General features: G+C 36.4%; 1 protein-coding gene across 1 annotated transcript in view; it reads right to left on the bottom strand.

Moving 5' to 3' along the window:
- The window catches only part of LOC118739356 (calcium-transporting ATPase type 2C member 1-like), a 592,847-nt gene that overhangs the window by 59,390 nt on the left and 512,133 nt on the right, over positions 1-21,324 (bottom strand). The window lies entirely within an intron of this gene.

Raw genomic sequence — 21,324 nt, 5'->3', positions numbered from 1 at the left:
TTTTGGAGGTATTTTGAAAGCGGTAGAGCTCGCTTAAATCTTAATATTTTTCCGAAATATTTTGGTGGAAGTCTTAAAATATAATAGATTTTATAATTCCAATGAAAAACAATGCCGATATTTTATTTTTTTTTATGGGGAGTGATGCAGTGTAATATATGTACTTATGTACATATTGTAGCACGTACGTTGCCTCTCATTTCCATAATTCTAGCGCGTGCCTGAAACGTTTACCTACACTCAAACCGGATGTGGTCGTTCCTCAACTACAAAACGGCTTGATTAAATTTACATTCATTTTTTTATAGAGCAGCAAGTAATTTGTATCCATACATACATATTTTTGAATGTGTGAATTAATAGCAAGTAGACATGCAATTGAGACTAGGGATTCACGATATTCATCGATATTCAATATAAGATGTAAAATATCGATATTTTATAATCGATTGCATCGATGATTCGAGATATTCATTGTTCATACATACATACATACATACATATCGTCGTTTAAAGTACAAAACCTCATATCAAGATAATGCAAAACCGCGTATGTGAGTTTGTATAAATTATTTCTAGAGAGTAAAAACACTCATATTTCAAAAATGGATTTTTGTTGCATAAAGCAATCGCATTTTTGGCTAGTACATATATTTCAGGACGAATGGATAAGGATTGAGCCAAGAGCTTGTGTAAGCAAATCCAATTTTTGGCAGCAAATGTTAGTTACGCGGTTTTGCAGAATGACGATACATACGTGGTTTTGTACTTTAGACGACGAAATGTAGTTACGATTTTTGCATTTCAGGGGACGATATACCTGAACGTGTTTGTACGTATGTATGTAAATATGTAACACCATAATTCATAAAAAAGGTGAAGGTAAATAGTAAAATAAAATATATGACGATCGATATTGTGTAAAATCGATGATTGTCGGTCGATGAAAATCGAGAATTTAGGTTGATCCTCCCACGTCATCACCGATGATTTATTACCATCGCCCATCCCTTATTGAGACTTAATGTAAGATAACTATAATTTATTATCGGCTGCGGGTCTCTGACCATGTACATATATATTGAGTTTTCTTCATACCTTAGTCTCCATTCTAGAAATTCGTTTGGCAAATTACCATGCAAAAACTTATAGGGCAGTTCCACCAAGCCTTAACTGCAGTTTATACCCATTGGAAAAACGAGATTATCACTCGAACGGAGTAACTCATCATATTAGGTACATATATATAAGCAAACGAAAAGAGGAAAGCAAAAAGTAAGAAATAAACATTGCCAATCATCCAACATTAAAAAAAAAACTTGGTACTTATCACAGCTCTTAACTGCAGTAGAGCTTTTGGTGTAAACAGGCTATTATCCTGGAAGAATGTTTACAAATCGTGGAACTTATTTCCCAAATTTCCGACTTTTGGTTTCCCATGTCGATATCAATCGTCTAAGTGCCAAATTATTCCAGCAGAATGGTGCAACAAGCCATACACCGCGTGAAGCCATCACTTTATTGGGACGCACCTAGGTTCTATGACTTGTCTCCGCTAGACTTCTTTTTCCCCTTTATTTAAGCTTTCAATAAACCCATTTCCCAAAACATAATACATATGCATACAATGAAATTAATAAACCAGAAAAGCCGATAAGACCAATTGTCAGTCACAAATCCGCACCAGGATATAACTATGACTATCGAAATTCTAAAATCCGCGCTAAATTAAAACCTGAAACTACGCAATGAATACACAATTATCAAAACAACGAATTAATTGAAAGGATGCAATCTCTAAACATATCCAAAGATGCGAAATTTGTGTCGTTTGATGTCAAGGTTCTTTACCCATCGATACCAACGGCAAAAGCAATTACCATATTGACTAAAACTTTTCTGGAACAAGTAAGAAAGTCTAAGTTCGGGCGGAGCCGAACATTAAATACCCGGCGCAAGTATTAAATAAATGATATTCACCTTTCCGAAAGCTACCGGTAAGCCGGGGTGTATCAATTTTGAGTAAATTAGCGTCCTTGAATTTCGAAATATTAAAGTATCAAGTATTTCTGAAATTTACCGTTATATGAAAAGCGGCCTCAAGTTTAGTCCGATTTCAATAATTTTCAACGTTTTGCTTTTATGGCAAGCACAACAAACACACCGAGTTTGGTACAAATTGGTAGAACGGTTACCGAGATACATATATGTGATCGATCATTAGTGGGCGGTGCCACGCCCATTTCCCAAAATTGTATCATAAACGCATTTCTTGGTAAAGAATTCTTGCAAGCAGCAATTTTGAATAAATTAGATTTAATATTCACTGGTTTAGCGAAGATTTCGAATTTCTCCAAATTACCATTATATGGAACGTGGGCGTGGTACGGTCATTTGGTATGCCTTAGCAGAGATAACTGTGCCAAGTGTGGAAGAAATTGGTGCAGCGGTTACCAAGATATATTCATGTAACCATAAGTGGGCGTGGCTACGCCCATTTTCCAAAAATTTATAGTATTCTTATTTTTCGTCTGAAAGTTATTGTAAATATCAATTTTGAGTGAATAACCTTCAGTAGTTACTAAAATATCGCAGTTTTCGTATTTCTGAAAATTACCGTTATATGGGAGGTAGGCGTGGTTATGGTCCGATTTCCAATTTCTCTTTTCATTCTGATCATTTGTGTATACATTTGTCTATATCTATCTCATTCGAAACTAGTTTTTGATCCCAATGGCGCATCTAGCTGAAGGAGAGTCGACATTTTCTTTGCTTCTTCGAATACATACAATTAAGATAACTCGCATTAAACTCTTTTTATGTGTCCTTATATTACTCCAGAAATTTTGCTATCTACATATTCAGAATTTTCATCATTGAATTTTCTATTTGTTGACCATCAAATTAGCAAAAAGTGCAATGCTGTCTTACTGGCGAGCTAATAGGACATTAAATGAAACTTTATCACTTTTAATGATATTCTTTGGGACACGTTCAAAGTTTTGAAAGTAGCAGTGAAATAAAACGCTGGCGCATTCATGGCAAATGTGGAGATAGCTTCGAGAGGAGTGGTAATAAGTGTACCATTAAAAACTGTCATCTTTCACGCTTACACTTCACTACGCTTCAAGCCACGCTGCGTCAGTCAAGCCAAGCTGGCGATGAACCATCAGAGAAAACTCACTCAGGATGCAGAAAGAAAAGTCCGTTTCCTCTAATACGACTTAGTTGATGATACATTTTTTGTTTGGTTTGTCGAGCGCAAATGTCGCAGCACCACAAAAGCAGAGTGAAAGTAAGTACATAGAAGAAAGGAAATAGGAGAGCTACTGGTGGGAGCGAGCGGGCAAATCCCAGCACGATTCAATGAAAGACGCAATTCGTACCGCTATTAAAACTCTAGTACGTACGGGTAAGTGTGTATACGCATGCAAGCGGGGGAAGTGCTTAGCAAATTGACGCATCTACGCTCGCTCTGCAACAGGAAAGACAACAAGCAGAGCCAGCAAACTGCGGACGCGTCGCGCTAAGTTGTTGAAGAGTGCAAAGTGCAATGCCGAAAAGAAGCACCAAGTTGACAGAAAAAGATGAAAAATCAGTATGATATTTGAGTACTCATACAAATACAGAAAACATTGAATTTTTGTGAGCAAACATTAGAGTTGAGTGAGGAAAGGACGTTACAGTTGGAGTTGTAGTTGGAAGCTATGCTTCGGCAGTTGCACAAAGATTGCCATTAATGTGCGGGTAGGCAGTTGGGCGTGCGAAAAATGAGAATGCATCGATAACGAGCAAAAAGTTTTCTCCAGTTTTTTTTTGTAACTTTTTTATTCGGAGTGTAAGACGAGAGATCAGACAACGCCGAAAGCACTTGAGTTGAAGTTGTATGCAATATATAGACTGAGATATGACTAAAGTGGTAGCGAATCCACTTTTGAATGAGTAAATAAACGAAATATGAGCAAATAATGCGAGATATAAGTGGAACTAAATAAAAAATGTAGCCGAATAAAAAGTTGCCATCACTTAAAGTAAGGAAAGTAAGTTCCTATTAATGAGCAAATGCGGGCAGGCCGAAGAAGCGGTAGCGCATTACATACATATATGACCTTTTTATAATTTAACAATTGCGGGACTCCATTGGAGGAGTCATGCTCTAGCTGCCGTAGGCAGATGTGCAATGAGCCGGGATTTATTCAGGGATGCATCATGACGATCCCTTGTGTAGCTTGTAAACCGTAACTTGCTACCATGACTAAATTACTCCGGGAGTGTAGTATGGGCGATGCTTAAAGCACAACCAAGCTGGGTTAGCGTTGACCATGGCTGGAAAGGACAGCGAATTATTACTTCACTATGTTTAGCAAAGAGAGATTTGAGAATTGCATAAAATGCATACTTAATTAAGTAGGAGCGAATTACTTTTAAACACAAGTGCGTGAGTGTGTTCGCTGCACTTTGTTTATGCGGGAAATGCATAAGTGGTTTAAACAGGTTTTGCCGATAAGCATAAATATTCAAACCATATATAAAAAAAAATATTTACTGAAAGAAACCTAGTCGAAAAATCGAAAATTAACGGTTAGTCGACCAGTTGTTTGTGAGCGGTTAGGTGAAAAAGTCAAAAGGAAACGGTTATTAGATTAGGTGAAGTAGACTATTTTTTCAAACAACTTGATGAGTGCCAACTTCAGTGCCATTATTAGGCGATCGATGATATTTATTTTGGTATCGATTAGCATATGTAATTAAAACGATGTCATTATTGAAGGGCATTTTTCTGATAATAATTCCGATTAATACATCGATTACACAAACGATAAATATATCGGAAACGATAACCGTGAATATCGGTATATATATCGATATCACAATAGATACATTTATCGGCAACGATAACCATAAATATGCTTCTTACGACATAAAAAAAAATATGCCAACAATAAATTTATACTACATGGATTTGTCGAAAAAACTACATTTTTATTGCAAGCTTTTATTAAATTACAGTCGTGTGTAATCAAATCTTACATCAATTTTTAACGAACTTCCCGATGAGCTAGAGACTTGAAACTTGAAACTTTAATTCTAAGCAAAAAACAAAACGGACTTCAATTCGCATATAAAAATTTAAGATTATCGTTAATTTCTTCATGATACAATGATCGGATTTAAACCAAATTAGTATGGGACCACCTGTGAGGTAACAACTTTCCCTAAAAAAAGAATTATAAATAGAAATCGGTTAACGTGCTCCGAAGTTATGCAGTAACATACATAAAAAAAAATTAGTGCGCCTGGGCCACACTGGAGAAGTAAAACTTACGTTACATATCTATTTTGTCTGATAACCAATATGTGTACATACATATGCACATATGTATGTTATATTTTTTATCTTTTTTCTATTTAGATCCCTACCTCTACCCCTGTTCGTTCTAATAACATTTATGTTACTCTGTTTTCTGGGTGTGCGTTCGATTCAAAGACATCGGCACGGATCACTACCCTTTTTGGAGCTAAAGTCAGAATGGACCTCTGCGTGCACCAGGTTGCCCGATGAAAGCTCAGCGTCGAGAAGCTGTAGTCCTAACATTTAGCCGAGAAATTGTTCATATGGAAGCATCTCCATATCTCCCGATCACTTCATACCGCTGCGGAAGAACGCATTGGATTGAAGTTCTCTTAACTAGTTATTCCTTTTAAAAGGACAATTTCTGGTACTGCTAACTTTGGTTATCGGTTTCGTTAATTCTGATTGCAAATTTAATAACGAAATGCTTGGAACATTTCAACGTCATGGAGATGATGATTACAATCGCGCTGACAACCGCTGCGGTAAGCCAATTCAAAAAGGCAACTGACGACCCAATCAACTAAGCATTCAAGCAATATAATCAGACTAAAAGCAAAATAAAGTGTATTGGAATGGGGAGAAAATATGCGAACACGTCGAGGGAACAACTTGTTGTGCCACAACAACAACAAAAAAACGCCAACAACTTACGAAACTCATTCCAACTCAACAAAGCAGCTGTTGCCACAATTTCCCATTCAAAAAGTTCGCAATTACATTAGAAGTGGCAAGAAGAAAAAAAAGTACCAACTCCTACTGCTATACGCTAGTTTCAGAACTAACCACTGCTTTGCTAAACTCTCCACCACTCTTAACCCAACTACATGTGTATTTTTAGAACCAGCAGAGTGCCTACAATATATATTTTCTCGGCTACAAAAGTACTCGTAGATAATCAATGGAAATATGTTGGAAGTATTTAGCAGCAGCAGCAAGCAACAACAAAGCGGAAATCGAACACACACACACACACACACATAGGTGCAAATAAAATGCCATGCACTCACCCAAATGGACAACTGTTCGACATCTTTTTAAGCCTTCGCACCATTTTTGCTAAATGCGCATACATATTTGTATGAAAATTTAGTGGCAATGCTGCAACGCATTCACTCTGGGTTTGGGCAAGCTAATCTGCCAACAACACTTCGAACTACTGTCACATTAAACTTTCATGCGCTTCTGCACCTAGCCAACCGGAAGTCGAACCAAATCGAAGCGTAGTTGTGCAGAAAAAGCACAACCTCCAAACGTACATACATACATATGTGCATAAAAAAATGTGAGTGTATTTGGATGTGAGCACAAACACGAACTTTTAAGTATGTATGTATGCAAGCAACAGGAAACTGCAAGCTATGCATTGCTCCTAAAATTTTCAACACTTTTCCGCCGCATTAATAGTTATTTGAAAAGCATTTGTTTGTGGCGGTAAGTGGGGTAAACACAAAGTTGCAAAGAGGTAATGGTTTCAAAGAGACGCCATGTGCTTCTGTGTGCCTGTGCGTGGCAAGTGCGAATTGTGCGCACAGAAGCGAACCGCACCAGCTTTCCAATGAATGCCTCACTTCACTTTGGTCACACATGTGTTGGCCAATAATCGAACGAGTGAACATTCATTTGGCCTTTTTTCAGCTTACCAGTCAAATTTTGCACACTTTTCCATTACCGCCAAATAATGGTGTGGAAATTTATGACAATGCTGTAACAGTTGGTGTCGATTAAGCAAGTGGCGAGGCGGCGTGTATGTGAGTCGAACGGCAATGAGGCATACAACTTTGAAAGTGTGCGCATTTTATTGCGTTTTTCGATGGTACCATGTTGTATAGATTGTGATGTTTTGATATCGCATTAAAGTTAAATAGGAAGCTTTTCGCATTGATGATAGTTTCTGGATTACGGTTAGGTAAATAATTAGAAGTATGTAGATAAGTAGCTGGTAATAGGGAAATTATATGATTTGGGAATTTAGTTATCTATGTACATGCATACATACACATACTAAATCTATAGTAATGCTGGATTTCCACTAGGCATTAAGTGGTAACAAGTAAGAGCAGCGCTGTCTTCGGCTATGCCGAAGGCTTTATACCTTTCATGAGCATCTGAAAATTTTACTTTAACAGATTACTGCATTTGAAAAAATTTATATATTCACAGCAGGCATAGATAGAGGAGATACATATATAAAAAATCATATCTACACAATCAGAGGCATGGAAGATATACCTTATATAGCACCAATCTAAATGATTTTCACTGCTGTGTGATCTGTACGTAAACCGGTAACACAATTTAATGGGTCTTCCTACATAAAGGAGATACATATATCGCAAAGATTGGTATCTGAACAATCAGTGGTATAAGAGATAAAGCTCATACAGCATAAATTTTGACCATTTTCTCAGTAGACTTTGTATTATTATTTCTAAAATAGCTTACGAAATTTATCGGATTTAGTTTAGTTTTACAGTAAAACCCCATATCTGAACAATAAGTTGTATGGGGGCAATAAACAGGTTATAGGTGCCCGATCTTTGTTAATTTTACTGTAAACTTTCTGTTGATAATGAGTGAAAATAGTGCGAAATCTCATGTTTCTAGCTGCATAGATGGAATAGTTGTATGGGAGCTATATGTAAAAGTGACCCGATTTTTGTTAATTTCATTGTATATTCTGTTGTTAATGGGTGGAAGTATTGCAAAATTTCATGTACCTAAGTGCATAAATGGAGGAGTTATAACGAAAATTCTCATAACTGAACAATCAGTTGTATGGGAGATATATGTTATAGGGGGTCGATCTTTGTTATTTTAACTGTATATATTCTGTTAATAATGAATGAAAACGGTACGAATTTTGATGTTCCTAGCTGCATAAATGAAGAAGTTCTGGCAAAAAATCTCATATCTAAACAATCAGTTGTATGGGAGCTATATGTTATAGTGGTCCTATTCTTCCGGTTCCGACAAATGGTTAATACATTATAAAAACACACACCATCTACCAAATTTGATCCGGATATCTCGAAAACTGAGAGACTAGATTGCATACAAACAGAGGGACAGACAGACAGACGGGCATGGCTAAATCGACTCAGCTCGCCGTTCTGATCATTTAAATATACATTTTAGTGGGTCTATCTCTTCTTATTCTGGTACTTACAAACATCGGACCAAAGTTATAATACCATTTCATGCTCATGAAAGATATAATTAACAAAAATACTTACAAATCTTGATATTTCTTCGCTGGGATATATTTAAGAAGGTGAAAATGCAGATGCCTTTTTGTTTTTGCTTATTCAAATTTTAAATCATTTGAACAGCTGATGGTTTGACACTTTACCAGATTTTACCAGCAAAAATTCTTCGGGTAAAATCTTCCAACTTCTAACAAAGAGATTTACCTATTTTACTCTCCCATTTTTCCCCTACTTTGCCAGAGAACCGAGCATGGGAACGCTTTCTGGTAAAGTCCTATAAATTCTTGTAACTTCTTGGTATTTTTAGTAAGAAATAGGGATAGGAAATAATGTTACTCATACGCCACATTGTACTTGACCGTACTCGTAACATTTTCGATTTTTAAAATTAGATTTTTTGCATTCGCGATACAAACTTAAAATGAATACGTCATGGGAAAATTACTTCATCTAGAAAAACGAAATACAGATCCTTAATCTACGTCCCAAGATTAAGTGTCTCCGCGTTTTTTTTGTCATTTTAGCGTACCTACAGTGTTAAATGCACTTGGCAAATAGTCAAGCTTACTGACTAGGAATATTCATCCCGGCATCCCGAACTTTTTAATTGCCAATTGCTCCGAATTTGCCGGCAAAATATTCTTGCACAAGTAGCTGCTCACTGCCGATTTGATGCCTAGAATCTCGAATGAATGCTTTAAATCAACTATAAAGGCAAAAGAAACCACAAAGTTTTCTGAGTAATTTGAAGCAGCTGAACCCCAAAATAATATACATACATACATAGTTAGATGTACTTGAATATTTTTTTCAGAGCTAAATTTTCTACATCGTGGATTTTTAGAAAAATCCCACGCACCCAATCTTTTTTTTTTGTTATGCGCGTATAGCTTAGGAGAATTATATGTGTAATTCTAAAAAAATAGGTTTCGAAGAAAATGGGAAAATTTGTTATTGCGCCCTTTGGTAGAAGTTTTAAGAAAAAGTTGAGTACAGAAATGGATTCCTTATACCAAAAACTCTATAGCATGTTTTTGTACAAAACTTAAGCACTTCTTTACGACACTACAGCAAAATGCTAAGAAACCTATTTTCGCAATTTGGCAAACTCGAAATTGATTTTATACCCATGGTTTCTTCGGCAAATTTTCTTAGAATTACACATATAATCCTTATGTTCTATATGCCCATGGTCGAAAAAATCTCGATGCAAATTGACCCACCCTAGTATACATACATACATTCATATAATAGCAATTTAAAACCCAATTAAATATAATTTTTCGCCCTTAGCAACCTAAAAGCACCAACAAATAAAGCTAGAAAAAATTGTGTTACAACTATTCGAAGCGCAACCATATCGCTCTTTTCTTTCACTTTTTTCTCATTCATACTTTTTTTATTTGCCTTTCAACTCTGAACTAATTTCCTGTTATCTGACTTTGTATGCATAAGCTGAAACCTCTCATCTCATTTATACTAATATCCTTTATTTGTTATCATAGAAAATTTCTAAAAAAAAAAAACGTCGTGGTCGGGAGGTATACGTAACTACTTTTTATATATGTATGTAGATATTTGTTTCGTCTTCATCCTTTTTTTGCCTTGATAGAGTTAATCAACTCAATTGAAGCTTCGCGCAACAAGTAATTAATTTGCTTTTCATTTTCTGTGCTGCCGCATATTTTATTCTCGTTTTGTGGGATAAAAGGTAACGTAAGAAGAGTACTAAGGAAGCCGTAATTGCTAATATTGTAACAGTAAATATTACGATGTAATATGGCAGAGAATGTTATGAACAAATGTGTCCTTTTTAAGAGGTAAAAGGTAATTATCGCCAGGCTTGTTGTTTTTCTCGAAAAGCGTTTTTGTAGAAACTGTAGTAGCATATATGTAAGTGTCCAATCCGAACCATTTCAAAGAAAGTGCAAGCGATTTTTCGACGGACCACTCTCTCTATGTACTGGACAAGATCAGCCGCGGCCTCGTTGTATGGCATAATTATTTTCGCCCAAACATCGCATTGGCTTAAAGCCACAAAAATTTGAGGAAGTCTCTTACGAGCAAACGAATGTAATTTCTCTTAGAAAATAATCGCAAATAAAATGCAGTGAACTGAAAAGTTCGAAAAATTTCTTCGTCGAATACTAAAAATGCAAAGTCGAGCATAAAATTCAATACTGTCAACTAGCGAAAAATTGAAAAGCTGAATTCGAACGAAAAATTGCATGCACTCACTGAATATTTTATAACAGGATTTGCGCACTTGTATGTGCCTGCATATGTATGTATGTGTGTATAAAGAACCGCCAGACAGAGTTGTGGGTGGTTCAACAAGTGGGAAAGGCGTATTGCAGGAGGAGTTGCAGCGCGAGCGCATATTTGCATGCATGTGTATTGGTGTGTGTGTGTGTGCATACATACATACGTGAAAAGCATTTGCGGTACAACAACTACTGTAGCTACTCATGTGTAAAGCAGCAGGCGACCACAGTAGTCCGTGCATGGTTGCTTCTGCATTCAATCGTGATGCCGATTTTCAATGAGGAGGGAGGGTAGGGAAAGGTAGGGATACCAAAAGCAGTGGCTAGTGGTCAACCTGCACGAAAACGCACAATTGAATCGGGAATCGGTCATACGTTTGCGAATACAATGCGAATGATTGCTGTGAGTGGAACGCCAAGCGGAGAGAAAATGCGACGACAACGGGCGGAGGGAAATACGACAGCAAGGAGGATGTGACAATAAAAAAATGAAGTAAGAATAAACTGAATTAAACAAGGTAAGCAGTCACGTGAATAAAACAGTGGTATGCGAATATGTATGTAGGTATTTAAGTACGAAAAAAAGTATGTTTGAATGCAGCAAAATTGAGTGAAAACGTGAAGCATAAAAATCGTTTACTGTAAAAGAGTACCAAAAAAAAAAAGACCGCATAACTATTGTGCGTTTTATAGTTTTACGTTGCGTAATTTATGCATTTTGCACTTCTTTTTTACTGTGGCAGTGAATTTCAATTTAAATGCCGTTGCAAATGCCATTTTGTGATGCATTTGTAAAAAAGCGAAAAAATTACTGCAAATAAAATGAAATCGCTGCCATTTTAAGTGATGCGCAATGTCGTGCATCATAAATCATTTCCGTTATTTTATACGCTAAAATTGCACAAATTGCAAACACTTACCCTCAAAGGCGGGCAGCTGCCGGTAGAAGGGGTTGAGGTGGAGTGCTAAATATGAGAAACTTTCGCAAAAACAGTTCGAAAGAGTACCTAAAGAAACTAAAATGCGCAAAGTATTTAAGAATTATGAACTGACACGCGCAAGCTTTTCTGAAGCGCAAACGCCAAAACAATTAGACAAATTATACTATGAAAGCGGAAGAAGTGGAGTGAAAATTAAAACAAAAAAAATCTGCAAAAAAGTGGTGGTGTTATGAATAATCAAGGCATTTTAGTGTTTTAATAATTTTACTAATGGAATGACAAGCACAGCAAAGAAAAAAAGAAAAACTTGTTGATTGGGGTTGTGTGGGTGCGGGAAAGGGCTTGCGCCGATTTCAACGCGTTTGTGATGGTATGTATATGAAAGTACTATTATACAGTAAAGTGAGTTTTCAGTTAAGGCAGGGTTAAAACTGAGGTACTCGTAAGTTAGGTTAAAAAGGCGACTAAATAGGTTGGGAAGGCAACGATCTAATATAAGGAAATTGGGTTCACAAAAAAGAATACCAATCGTCGAAGGGAAGAAATGTTCGCTACAAACGCCCGGAATTTCAATACAGTCTCCATTTTGCTGAGCGGCTGCCAATTACCGCCAATTTTATTTGTGGAGTAAAGGAGCTACTAAATACAGTGTGGAAATATGCAGAAAGGAGAAAAGGAATTATCTTCGCTGATGTGGGCGAAGTCACTACCACACCGCAAAATGGCAGATGGAAATGTTTTCTCACCCAAGGAATACATAGACTGCCTTATCCTGAGTTTCGTCTGAAAAAAAAATCACCCGAAAATATGTCATCCGCCCATAGTAAAACCATGGAAACTAAGAGTGAAGAGTGAACCGGTTCGGCAAAAATTAAACTCATAATAAGGCTGAGCGTGTTGTTTTGTTAAAGCTAGGTTAACCTTCAATAACAAGAATGATAGAATACAAGATTGCGCCTATTGCAGCAGAATTCGTGAGAGTAATTTTAGCGTGACGTCATCGTAGAGTTGACAACTGAGAGCGGCGAGAATGAGGGCGACTAGTGATGTGCTGAATTGTCCCCAATACTCGGTACCCAATACTTAAAAAAGATTTCGGTACCCTATACTTCCTTTTCGGTATCCGATACCGATTATTTACATTAAACCTTCGCCATTATATGCATTTCAGGTTTAGAAAAAACTTTCATTACTAATTTATGTGATATCGGCTAAAACACTTGAACTTATCGAACCAAAAAAATATTATTTTATCAGTTTTAACCTTAGTCGATCCAAGGTTCAAGAAAAATACTTTGACGGATGAAGAAGCCTTTCAGGGGAGAGATTCTGTAGCCAGTTAGCGACAAGTTTCGGATCGATATCTCACTTGTTGACTTACAAATATTTGATATCAAACGTCGACAAAACCGATACCGATTCGAAAATTGTCGTTAACTGGTTACAGAATCTGTCCCAGGCCTACAAAAATGATAACGTCTGATTCAGCTGGAACAAAAATGCTTCAAACAAGTAAGGGTTTCTCTGTATTATGGCATCGAACCGACATATATACATCTTTCATTTGAATCAGTAAAAAAGCTCTATTGGCTCTTACATTCGGGCTTTGTTATGCGTTTTTTCCATATTTTTGGCCTATGTGCGCTTTTATTCGGAACCTAAATGTTTCGGTACCGAGTATCGAGAGTATTGGGTACTTAAAGGTATTGACTCAGCACATCACTACTGCTGTCTTCTCTACTATGACGTCACCAAAACAGCTGATTCTGTCGAAATCACTGAGAGCCGAGTAGCGGTATCGTCATCGGCGTCACCTCTGTATTCTCTCCACCGTGCTTCAATAAGATACTTCTCTATGTGAGCATGGATATAATGTGTGCACGTTACGTTTGATGTTATTAACAGAAATACTCTGGCGTAGTCCTGAGATGGTTCCTGTAAAGTTAAGCCCCTATTGAACTCGAAGTAAAAGAGTTGCCACCCACGTAAAAAAAAAATAACTAATAATAATAATAATAGATTGGCGTTTACACATATGTTAGTGTTTGGCCGAGCTTCTCCTCCGACTTGTGGCGTGCGCCTTGATGTTGTCACACAAAGCGGAGGGACCTACAGTTTTACGCCGACTCCGAACGGCGATTGTATTTTTATGAGAAGCTGTTTTTTCATGGCAGAAATACACTCGGAGGTTTGCCATTGCCTGCCGGGGGACGACTGCTGTGTAGAAAAAACCTTTTTCTATATTTTTTGGGATGTTGCTTTGACCAGGGCTTGAACCCATGTGCGGATGTGTGAAAACGCGCACTGCTTACCACTACACCACAGCGGCCGACAAGAAAATAACTAATAAAAATATGTATTCTTTAAGAAACAATTTTTATTCATAAAAAACTCCATTTTTGGAGGTATGTTCAAATCGGTCCAGCTCGCTTAAGACTTAATATTTTTCCGAAAGATTTGGGTGGACGTCTTAAAATATAATAAATTTTGTAATCCCGGCGGAAAACCGCAACTTACTTAGAAGATGTCAACCAATACTTGCCACATACCAGACGAAACGAAGGACGTATTCTACGTAAACAAATAAAAAAAAAAATTGTTGTACAGAATTGTGCAGATAGAAACTGTATTATTTAGAACCTATAGGGCCACAGCTATGTTATATATAAATTTTAGACTAGGGACAGGTGGGAAAATAATACTTTCATACTAATGAATGCAAATAGTTAAAAAAAATTGAGATTTTGACATTTCTTCTTCACTAATAAATATTGATAAATACAATATAATATAGAAAAAAAAGGCACTTACCTTTGGCTTGCGAATCCATCACAAACATTAAGTAAACATATGTACCTCTATAAAAAAATGGCATGCAAAATAGCCATAAGTCCTCATCATGAAATTAAACAACACGCGTGAGCGTTTTTCTGACAAGAACAATTAATTACTTAACCATGCAAACATTTTATCTAATTTATAAAAATGATAATATTTATAATACAAAAATTCAGTGCCGACTTTTATCCAGCTAGCTTGTTCTATTCGAATCACTGTGCGCTGAACCGAACCGACCAAATTTTTCATCCGATTCACGTCCCTGGTATCAACTGCCTTCAATCGAGGCGAAGCAGAACATAGACCAAAAATGGTGCTTGGTAAACTTAATATAGATTGCATGAAGTTTTCGAGGAGATAAGGACATTTAAAGTCCTCAAAAAGCCAAATAGGCGGCTGATTGGACTTTATCTAGTTGTAAAGAGTGTATATAATACTGAAGTATGGTGCTCCGTTTGAAGAAGTGTCGTGCTTTTTTTGTTTGTAGACCTCTTAACCCTCTGCTGTCCCGTAAACTTTCTTGTATTGTATTTTAATGTATCCTAAAAAGATTGTGGTAACCGGAAGAAGTATCTTTTATATTTTGTAAAAGGCCTTATTTATATGTAATATTAAAATCCTAAAAAATTGTGAAAATTGCTTACACAATGTAGGAACCTATAAAACAAACATTCATTAAAATTATTCAAAAATATCCATACAAACAAGATAACAATTTCTCCGATTTTTCTTGAAGAGTTTATAGCATACAAAGAAATTCGATTCAGCTTTTCAGAGGGCCCCTGGCAATTAACTAATTACACAAAATATGAAAAAATATTTTTAAGTGTGAATACAGAGTTCTCAAAGGGGTTCCACCAGATCTCTCTCGGGTACTACTCACTTCGCGAATTCTTCATTTCCTGATATAAAAAAGGGTATCTTTATACATATAGCTCTTATGGTTGTAAAAGCTCGTAGACAGTTCGCTTTAAATTTCGCTTGGATTTATGAAGTTAAAAAAACGCTGGAAATGTTGATGCTTATAGCAAACGACAGCCAAACGGACGAGTTCAGAAGAAAGGGGCATACAAAATAGAAGAAAAACTACGACTAACAGTCTAAAAAGTAAAAAACAGCAAGAAAAAACTAAAAGAAAAAAAACAGTATGTATTATGTATGTGGGTGACTAAATGTAAAAACGTTCCAACAGCTGTCAGTGTCAGCGCATAATTGAAAAGACAGACAAATGCACGAGCAGTGGAATTCACATTTTATTGTTGCATAGAAAAAGCGGAAATACCAAAGTACAAATGGGCGCTATAAAAGTACTAAAATTCCCTAGCTTTGCAAAAAAGCACAAAATACAAAAAAAAATCGCTTCAAAATATGTAGTGCTAACAAATGTTTGCATAATTCATAGTACTTTAAAGTTTTATGCGCGCAAATGAATTATAACTCATAGAGGTGCAATGTACATTAGGCAGTAACAGAAGAAAAAAAATTCACTCTACACCCCTGACTAGTGTTTTGCAGGAAATTTCAATTAAAAAAAAAAAATTGTTTTTGGTCGAACGCAGGGCTGGCCATCTTTGATCCGGATCAACTCGGGAATTAACTGCAGTTGAACCGAATTAAGTCCGAGTTAATCCGGATCAACGCTGCCGTCTGTTTAAGTTTTTACAATCGGATCTGCAAGTCTGAAATATCGATATGCTTTTCTCGAGGAGACAATTTTTTCAATTACAAAGTTCGTTGAAGCACACCAAAAAGTATTAAACTTTTGCTAAGGAAGTATTTCGGTGATTCCAGTAGAAATATTAAAAATTTATTAGGTTCAATCAAAAAAAAAAAACAATTCTTGTGAAATTACCTTTCAGAAATACGTTAGACTCAGAGGGGTGTACGGCGAATTGTTTTAATGTTTTTTGCTTCTAAGGTGGTACGGTCTAATGTACATGCATATGTGCTACATACAAGTAGATAAAATGAGAAGGACAAACTTTAAAGCGCTTAGTCTGAAATAGCAGGTGTAAAGCGCTAGTTTTGAAGAAAACGTAGAAAAATAATGGGTTAGAAGCTGCATGCCTGAAATACGTTCGTTCGTCGTACAAAGGTTTCGATGGTGCCACTTGCAGTGCTGCATTTAGAACATAACAAATGAGCGTAGTTATTTTTATGATGGTGGCAAATTACCGACACTTAAAACGATTTATCACAGATGCATACACATACACTGACATCCAGCATGTACTATTTAGCTGCGACTGAAATTTTACAAAAGACATTTCAATGCCTTGGTACTAAATAGTGAATGCAACACTGACTTTATATTCTTTATATGTACATACTAACTGGAGCTATATACATATATGTACATATGTATGTGCATAAACTTACGTACATTTGTGTCGTTAAAAAATCTGCAGAGCTAAGAGCAAATTGCAGCTTTCAATATTTAGTTACTTGAAGCACATATGACAGACCTTGCACAATTTTAAGTGCGCCTACGTTTTATTATTTACGTTCGGAATTACAGGCAGTCGAGTATTACGCCTCGTCTGTCACCATTCCAGCCAGTACATAAGGGTTAAATTTTTATTTAATGATGCGGAAAATGTGTAAATTACTACCGCATTCTGCGATGGCAATAAAGAACGCATTTTATAATTGAGGACACTTCAGAGAAAAAAGGAAATAGGAGAAGACAAGCAGAGTAGTAATAAAAACAGGAAATAATGTAGAGCGAGTGATGAGTGGGTAATGCGATGGCGAAATTTGGGTGTGTTTGAGTAAAATGAGTTGACCAACAAGTGGGCGTTGATGGTGCTTTAATAGATTGTATGCAGTTTTTTCGAGTGTAGAATTAAGCAATTATAACTAAGTGCACAATTTGATCAATAGTGAAAAAAATTCAAGTGAAAAAACTCATTCCATTAATGTCGTAATTTTTTTGTACAACTTGAGAGGCACATTCCTGTGGGAACATTTCTTGCAGATGTGAGAGATACTTCGCAGGTGGTTGATGTCAATCCCAGAACGCTCATCATGACTATTTAGGATCCTCAGTTTAATACTTAATTTCACCGAATTTCAATTCAATCAGATTATAGCCCGCCAAAAGCAGCATTAATGAAGAGTTGAGGCTTCGTGAATCCGAGAGGCTCCGTTGACCGCCTTTTAATGCAACCAGATTCAGAAAGACCGCTTAGTTGTTGACATATGTCCCATCGACCTTTATTACTCAACTGCATATCCGAGTCGAGGCTATCGTTTCTCATATGTGAATGCAAGTAGAAGTAGGCAAAATGGCCAGAAAAGTTCAGAGATAAACCTTGGCGTGAGTTCAACAGAGGCACAACATGCACTCACTCATCCTTTGAAAAGATATAATTGCAGAAAGACGCTACTTGGATCCAATCCAGATCCAAAAGGATCAGTTTTTTTCTAGAAAGGTACCAAAACTATCGGACAATGTTCAAATGCTGAGCATTCAATGCCCTCGGGTCTGACCGCAAACAACTTAACGCACAATGTCACAAGAACGAGTAAGCTGTGGCTGAGTGGTTAGAGGTGCCTACTACCATTCCGCACGACCTGGCTTCGATCCCTGGTACGAACAACATCTAAATTAAAAAAAAAAAGTAAGTGCGCCTGGGCCACACTGGAGAAGTGAAACTTACGTTACATACATACCTATTTTGTCTGATAACCAATATACATACATACATCTGCTTTTGCTTAAGATTATATTTTTTGTCATTTTTCTATCTAGATCCCTACCTCTACCCACGTTCGTTCTAATTACATTTATGTTATGCTATATTCGTTTATCTTAAATTTTATCTTTATATTCTATCGATTACCGCTCGCTTTTGCATGGCAAAAGTAAATCCGATACAAATTCCTTTAGTTTTAACTACATCATAAAAAGTGAACGGGAAGAGAGAAAAGCTACATAAAAACCTAATTTAATTTTTTTTTGATATCCTGGAAAATAAATACATATTTTCCACACTAAGCAATCATTGGTAATACAATAAACTTGAGGGTAATATGTGAAGTTCATAAATTTCTTACTACTTTCGCACTCACTCGTTACACCCTATTTGACCAAATAAGAAGAGGATCAAATATTTCACATGAGAACAGACAACAAGTGCAATAAGATAAAATTTCATGTGTGCTTGTATAGTAAAAAATGTTACATTATAGTATGAACTACATATGTATTTTGTATTTTTACTGTACAAAGCTAAAGGATTGAACCCATTCCCCATTTGTGTGAGATACACCAAAAAACTTCCAAGGAAAAGCAGGATGACCAGCTACTTAAATTAAATTACAAATGTCATTGTAAAGGAAGAAATGAAGTAACGAAAATAAGTGCGCAAATCCCTGTTTGCAGTCAAAGGCGATGCAAGTTCTCGTTTTTTTTTTTTTGTTCTTCCCAGAAAAAAAAAAAACAAAAGCATAAAATGGAGTGCGGAAAAAAAAAGAAACTGAAAAATGTATCTATAAATATAATCAGACAATGGTGAGTGTACGTACACACAAGGAATGACAGCAACGTGTCAGGCACTTTTCACTGCCATGAACAGGCGATAGTTTGAGAGCAGCAAGGCGGCAATACTGCATCTTGCTGATCCAGCTGCGTGGAGCTGCATTCGAATCTGTCTTGCCGCAACGTACGTAGACTGTTTGTCTGCGGCACCAATGATTGGATGTCAGACAGGCAATGTATTTTCATACATTTGTTAATGCAAGAAAGCAAACATGCATATGGGTATGGCCCGGCTGTGGGTGTGCGTGCGACAAGCGCTGATAAAACTACATGCTACGTGCACTTCCACCGCCACCAAGGATATATTCGTACTACTACATATCTACTCAGGCACGCATATGTGGGCGAAATGATGCAGTTCAAAAGACTTTAAGAGGATTGGTTTTGGTCTTTGAGGCGTTTCAGAGGCACATAACAGCTATGTACAACTGCGCTATCTCTGCCAGTCGTTGGGTGCACTACGCAGCACTTGCAATGACAGCAGCAACAGCAACCGAGCTCTTGCTGTTGCACCCTATCGGAGAGTCGTCTTCGACTAGACAACTTTGCCTTTGCTGCGCGTTGGTGTTTCTACAGCACAGCTATAAGCGTAAGTTGCATTGTTATTGTAATTTGCTTTATGCCTGCATACGTGGGGTATGTACTCGTGTATTCCTATCTCTGCTCCCTTGCATATATTTGGCTATATGAATGAATGACTGGTGCTTTGGTTAAACCATTGTAATGAATGTGCTGCATTTTATGTTCAATTTTCTTTAACCCACAGTGACATAAAAGTAAATATTTGCGTCGACAAGGATTTATATCAACGCATTATTTTTATTTCACTGCCAATGTGCTGAATGTATGTAGTAAATATAAAATATAGCATACTAGAAGCGTTGCAGTGAGGTGCAGTGACAGCAAAGTGTTGAAATGAAATGACTTGCGAGAATTGGTGAGTTATTGAGAGAAAGTTTAAGGAGAACATTTATATGCAACTAACTCAAAATTCAAGGAAAATGAGTCCAATAAAATCGAGACCAGAACGAAATTTATTCAAAAACTTTGTGGTCACGGAGATGAAATTCCATAGCTGAAGTGAATTTAGTTATCGTTATCGATTTTTTTTTCGATAAATATTAAAATTTAAGTACCGATTTTGGTATCTTTATTTTTGTTTTTATTTGGTATAGTTATACATATGTACATGTATTTATGAATACCTACAGCAAGTATCATCGTTGATATTTTTAGTATTAAAATATTCTAATTATCCATATCGATATTTTTATCGGTATTATTATCGATGATTTAGTCAATTCAAGTAATGATTTTTATTTCTGTTGATATGTTATCGCTGTATTTATTTTTATTTACTATATAACCGTCCTTATTTTATCGATATCACATCGGTATCGATTAATGTGTAAAACTAAGTATTGATTTGTTTATTTCTATTGATATGTTATCGCTATTCTTATTTTGATTGATCATAAAATGATACTTATATTATCGATATTTTAATTTTGTTACATCTCAGTTTTGGATGAATATTGGTAAAATTTAATGGAACCGGAAAAATCAGTCAGTGATTATACTTCGTGCACAGACAGCGTTCCTCATCAGGGCTGCCAACTTAGCTCAAACCGTGAAATTTTTGGCCCTTAGTTACATCAAATGGCACTTAGTTTTTCAATTTGGCACTTTTTTTTTTATGAAATTCTTTGCGTGTACTTCTTTTTCTCAATTTAAATTTTCTAATTTCTAAAGGATGGCTTCTTTTTCGGCTTTTTTATTTTTCTCTTTGGCACATTTTGGCACTTTTTTATCCTCAATATGGCACCTCATAGCTAAGGATAGTTGGCAGCCCTGTTCCTTGTACTTTAAGCAGCGCAATGTTCAGGCCACCTGGGAAAGTAAATACCAACGAAAAATACATAATTTGAATAACTCAGTGAAAGGGGAAAATAGTATGTTTGCATGTATGTATATATCGTCGCTCCCAACGAAGAGTAGCACATCTCAAATTACCGTGGAAGACTAGCACGTTTCACTATTCGCGTCGAAGACTAGCACATTTCATTATTCGCGTCGAAAAGTAGCACATTTCAGATTCTCGCGTGGAAGACTAGCACATTTCACTAATCGCGTGGAAGACTAGCACATTTCAGATTTTTGCGTGGAAGACTAGCAC

The sequence above is a fragment of the Rhagoletis pomonella genome, unplaced genomic scaffold (assembly GCF_013731165.1).
Source record: "Rhagoletis pomonella isolate Grant_MI unplaced genomic scaffold, Rhpom_1.0 Rhpom_scaffold_00005, whole genome shotgun sequence".
NCBI classification, from domain to species: domain Eukaryota; kingdom Metazoa; phylum Arthropoda; class Insecta; order Diptera; family Tephritidae; genus Rhagoletis; species Rhagoletis pomonella.
This window is presented reverse-complemented; position numbering and strand designations above follow the sequence as displayed.